At 50.9% G+C, this 5,498-nt stretch overlaps 1 non-coding gene across 1 annotated transcript; it reads right to left on the bottom strand.

Annotated features, from left to right (window-relative positions):
• Positions 1-255: 255 nt before the first annotated feature.
• LOC114238473 (U6 spliceosomal RNA) lies at positions 256-362 on the bottom strand. The gene has a single exon (XR_003623825.1). It is a non-coding gene; the product is annotated as a U6 spliceosomal RNA (small nuclear RNA).
• Between the last annotated feature and the right edge of the window lie 5,136 nt (positions 363-5,498).

Raw genomic sequence — 5,498 nt, 5'->3', positions numbered from 1 at the left:
CGCAACTAGAGAAAGCCCTCGCACAGAAACGAAGACCCAACACAGTTATAAATAAATAAATAAATATTTTAAAAAAAAAGATCAATGTTTGATTATTGCTTTCTTTTTTTTTTTTTTGATGTTAGCAGTTGTTGAAGCTTAATGCCTAGGTTCATTTATTTATTGGGAGTTGCAAAATAATATTCAAGTTATATCCTTTTTTCTTATTTATTAGCTGGAACAGATTTATAAAGAGATGCTTCCTCTCACCTACTAAAAAATATGGAACGCTTCACAAATTTGCATGTCATCCTTGCGCAGGGGCCATGCTAATCTCCTCTGTATCGTTATAATTTTAGTATATGTGCTGCTGAAGCGAGCACCATTTTAGCCATTTTTAAGCATACGATTCAGTGGCATTAATTACATTCACAATGTTGTGTAACCATCACCATAGCTATTTCCAAAACTTTTTCAACACCCCACACAGAAATTCTGTACCCATTAAGCAATAACTCTCTGCTCCCCTTTCCCCCAGACCCTGGTAACCTCTAATCTACTTTCTGTCTCTATGAATTAGATGGTGTTCTTTAAAGCTCCTAAGCACCAAATTTTAATCTCAATTAGTTTCCAAAACATTTGTCCAACTTAAAAAGCTCCAAGTTGAAAATTATAATACATAAACTACATGGGCATAAAACCTTTAATTTTGGGATTTCCCTAGTGGTTCAGTGGGTAAGACTCCGCGCTCCCAAGGCAGGGGGCCTGGGGTTCGATCCCCGGTCGGAGAACTAGATCCCACATGCATGATGCAACTAACAAGGCTGCATACCGCAACTAAGAAGTCTGCGTGTCGCAACTAAAAGATCCCGCATGCTGCAACTAAAGAAAAAAAAAAAGATCCCACATGCCATAACAAAGATCCTGCGTGCCACAACTAAGACCCGGCAGAGCCAAAATAAATAAATAAATAAATAAATTTAAAAATAAAACCTTTAATTTTTTCCCCTTTAATTAGCTTTCTCCATCCAGTCCCAAACAGGGAGAATAAGGTCAGTGAGAGATCACACACAAGCCTCCTCTCCCCTCTAAGACCAGCTCCTTGTCCAATTTGTTTTGTAAGATCAGGATTCTCGATCATGTTAAAGTAGGAACCAGGAGGTTAATTTATGCTACAAGCCAACTGTTGACCAGCTGAGGGCTTTTTTGATTCCTCATCACACCGGTTTTTTCTCTGCTATTTCTGAACATTCTATTTCAAATACAGGCAATTTATCTTCATTCTTTAGAGCAGGGTTGTTAACTTGAGGTCCTGGGATGGTTTGTGGATAAACCATTCAGTAAGTCCATTTACTTCAAGGGGAATAAAATGACATCTTTATTTTAATTAACCGCTAACTAAAAACTACATTTCCTTCATTTAAGGAGAGACCACAGCAGTAGTAGGAGCACCTGTCACTTTAGAAGCACTCATAGAAATCAGTGATATTTTCATAGTACATCTTGGTTGTTGCAGAAACTTTGAAGTATCATTTACACTAATCCTACTGTGAAATTACCTTAGTCCATAGAGGTGCTACTAGAACTTGCTATTTAAGGTGTTAATAAACAAACACATATATTATCACATCACAAGTTAAAAAAATGTATTTTGATTACTTTTTGATTATGTTTAGTATTTCGACTGAATTTCAGTATAATTGGTTTTCTTTGCAAGCCTACTTCATGGTTTTTTTTTTTTTTTTTAAAGATTTATTTTTTTTTATTGATTAATTGATTGATTGATTGATTGCTATGTTGGGTCCTCGCTTCTGTGCTAGGGCTCTCTCTAGTTGTGGCAAGCGGGGGCCACTCTTCATCACGGTGCGCGGGCCTCTCACTATCGCGGCCTCTCTTGTTGCGGAGCACAGGCTCCAGACGCGCAGGCTCAGCAATTGTGGCTCACGGGCCCAGCCGCTCCGCGGCATGTGGGATCTTCCCAGACCAGGGCTCGAACCCGTGTCCCCTGCATTGGCAGGCAGATTCTCAACCACTGCGCCACCAGGGAAGCCCCTACTTCATGAGTTTAAAAAATGCTTTAAAACTGTGCGGGGGTCTCTATGCTTCACCAGACTGCCAAGGGGTCTGAGGCACAAAAGAGATTAAGAACCCCTGGCCTTTTGAGGGGGTCACTGTAGAAAACTTCCTACTTGCAGGATGGCAGTTTGGGCCAGATGCATCTTTTTAAAGGATTTTGGGGGAATGATTGAGATTCACTATTCAACATTTACATTAGTGTACTACTTTGCTGTCTCTTAACACTAGGCATATAAGAACACTTCTTGGTGCCAGGAATTTTACTTCTTCTACCCCAAAAGGGCTCACACTTGGCTGAGTTAGAAGCGCCCGCCAGAAAAAACGATTTGAATCATCACTGGTACACCAGTTCCATTTCTGAAGGAAACTGACACCTTCAGGGCCATAAAATACCCAGCTTTCCATTTTGATGGGGCAGGCACAAGTGTGGACCCTCGTCCTCCCCCAGCACACATACCTCAATTCTATGGCAGTGACCTCCTTGGAGCAAGTTCAGCCTTATGTCTGGAGGCAGGACACAGCATTTCCCACTTCTTGGTCTGGCTGGTGGGTGGCTGCAGAAGGGAAAACCCACCCCATGTGGTCAGGCCTGGGCGCCCCCCCAGGGAGACCCTGCACCCTTGGTTTACCCTGGAACCCTGTTTCCAGGTCACCCTTGGTCAAGTGCAAGGGCCCAGATCTAGCCTCAGTGTGGATCTGCCTCTGGGTCGAGGGCCCCCTCCCAGAAGAGTGCATTGATGGCACTGGCTTGCCTCTCCACGGCTCTGAGTGCTTTATCTTGGAGATTTTGGGGTAGCCGAAAGCACCCTTCTATGGCTTATGTAGGGGGACATCTAACCCCACCTCTTACCTGAAGGAGAGCTGGGAGATGGACAGAAAAGGTTTGGATGGTGTAGTCCCAGGCTGGAGAGAGACCGACAGTCCTTCGGAGCCTCTTGGTGAAGACAGCAGACGTCTCTTCCTTCTCTTTAGGCATGGGGTTGGAGCTCGTGTTCTCCACAGTCCCCTTCAGGTGGAGCAATCCAAGCGGGTCCAGTAAGGGCTGTACCGTCCTCCAAAGCCTCAAGCCAGAGATTCCCTTGCACCTCCCCCATCCTCCCCCCTCCCCGCTTCCATCAGTCTATGGATGATCTTTCCTCCATCACTGGTCTCCTCCTCACCCTCTTCTATCCTGGTCCAGCTCATCACCCCTCACCCCTCACCGCAGACTCCCTGGCCTCATTTTTGCCCCTTCCAATCCATCCTCCCCTCATCCTTAGGTCCCAGGGTGATCTGTCTGAAATAGAAAACTGACCATCTCAGCCCCCATTTCAAACTGGCTCTGGTCCCCAGAAACCCTCCATTTCTGGCCTGGCTCTCAAGGCCCTCTCAACCCAGCTGGTCTCATCTCCCACTCCCTGCCCCGGCCTCTGCAGGCTGCCATGCCCTCCCAGTCACCAGGGCACGTCCTCTGTGTGGTCCCAGCGCACGGCTCATCTCTCTGGCCGCCCACCCACCTACCCCACGGGCCTGGCCATGCACCAAGCAGGCATCTGAAATGCTCGCTGAGGAGCAAAATCTTGAGAATGTCGCCACCATCTGTGCAATTGCTATGGCTTCCTGAGAGTCCCAACAAGTCTGGGCTTTCTGGAAGCACCACTTTGAGTGACAGGCCTGAGGGTCTCACCCTGGGGGCCACACTGTGGAGACAGCGCCTCTTTTCAGTTGACCTCTTGTTGCTGGGCTTCCATGCCACAGCCCTTGGAGAGCCCTCGGAGATGGCCATCATCTTTTCCACCATTCTCCCATGAATCCACTTTAACCTGGGCACACCTTAGGAACAGTGCCTGACTGCCATCCTCAGAGTGGGCACAGACCCTCTCCCATGTTCTCATGCTCTGGGTCCCTGGTTCAGCCTTCAGTGCCTTTTGCTTACTCCTGGGCCCAGATTCCTGCCTTGAGCTCTCAGCAGGTAAAGTGGCCTCCAAGGTGGCCGACTGTGTCAGGAGGGAGAGGCAGGAGGGCTGAAGAATGGCAGACCCCGTGTTCAAGTCTCAATTCCACCCCTGAGGCCACTGAACCCTTCCACTGAGGGAGCAAGGATGAAGCCTCAGGCTTGGGGGTGATGTCTGGGGCTCAGCCGTCTTGCCACTGGGGAGACTCCCGCTGCCGGAGGGGCAGAAGGCAGCCAAACAGAGCTCTCACCAGCCCCCTGTCCTCTGCCCAGCCTGAGCCTCACCCCCACACCCCCCGAGGGGGATGGGGGCTTGCACTTGGCCTGGCATAGACCCCAAACCACCAGGGGGCACGGGCAAGAGCACGGAGCAGCTCCAGCCGCAAGGATGGAGATGCCAGAAGCTGAGGTACAGGGTGTTCTGAGCACCAGCCTTGTATTCCCTCACCGTGGTGGCAGCAGGAGTGCTGCTCGGTCACTTCCTGGTCATTTGGTGAGTCGGGACTGGGTAACTCAAGCAGAAAAGCTCTGGGAGCCCCCCAGGGGCGCTGGTGCCCCTCATACGGGGAAGGGCTTGCAGGTGCTGCAGTAGCAGTCCCAGGAGGATTAACTGTCTGGGGCTCTGAAATGCACATCATGGATGCAAGCCCTGCAAGGGCGCTCCTGGGCAGAGGGACCATGGGTCCATGGCCCCAAGCGGGGAGGCAGAGTTTGGACTTGGGGAGGGGGAGGGCGCTTTGGTGCAGCAGGATCAAGATCCTTCTCAGACAGACCACTGCCTGAGGGCTGGGGTGCTGGGACCTCGAGCAGGCTCTGTCTCCAGGTGGGAGCCACAACTGGACCTCCACCTGCAGGGAGGCAAGGGGTTGTGGTGGGGGGTGGGAGGACCCTCTAGGCCACTTGCAAGTTTGAATCTAGGTCAAAGGCGAGAAGCCTAGCCTCTTCCACTGCCCAATCCCCCCAGTGGGCTCATGTGGAAAAATCCTGTCCACACTGCCAGGATCTCAATGACGAACCCAAGGACACAGTTACTCTCTCCTCGCCAGGGTCCAGCTCCTCACGCTGGCATTCAAGGCCCCCATACCTGACCTCGCGCCCATCCTTCACTGTGTCCCAGGATGAGCCCTCCTTTCTCATCTTTCCTCTACCCTCCCACACCCCTCATTCTTGCCCCCAAGCCTCTGCTCAGTTATCCCTCCCCCCCTACCTCTCTCACAGCTCCGCCAAAGCCCCCTCCCCAATCCCTGTGGGCCTCTTAGGCCCAGCGCTTTATCTCTGCATCTCATTCAGGGACTGCCGGTTGTCTCCTGGTTTCACTCGCCCAGCGGGGAGCCGGGTCCCCTAAGACCTGGGTGGGGGCCGGGCAGGTGCCAGGCCACGGTGGGCTCAACAGGGGGCCCGTGTGTGGCTCTCCCTCCTCCCCGGCAGGCCCAGGAGGAGCCGTGCCTGAGGCCAAGGCAGGAGAAAGGACGACAGGAGAGCCAGGTGCAGTCCCTAAAACAGGCTCTTT

This window comes from Balaenoptera acutorostrata, chromosome 15, assembly GCF_949987535.1.
Source record: "Balaenoptera acutorostrata chromosome 15, mBalAcu1.1, whole genome shotgun sequence".
NCBI lineage: Eukaryota > Metazoa > Chordata > Mammalia > Artiodactyla > Balaenopteridae > Balaenoptera > Balaenoptera acutorostrata.
The sequence above is the reverse complement of the archived record's forward strand: the minus strand, read 5'-3'. Positions and strand labels throughout refer to the sequence as shown.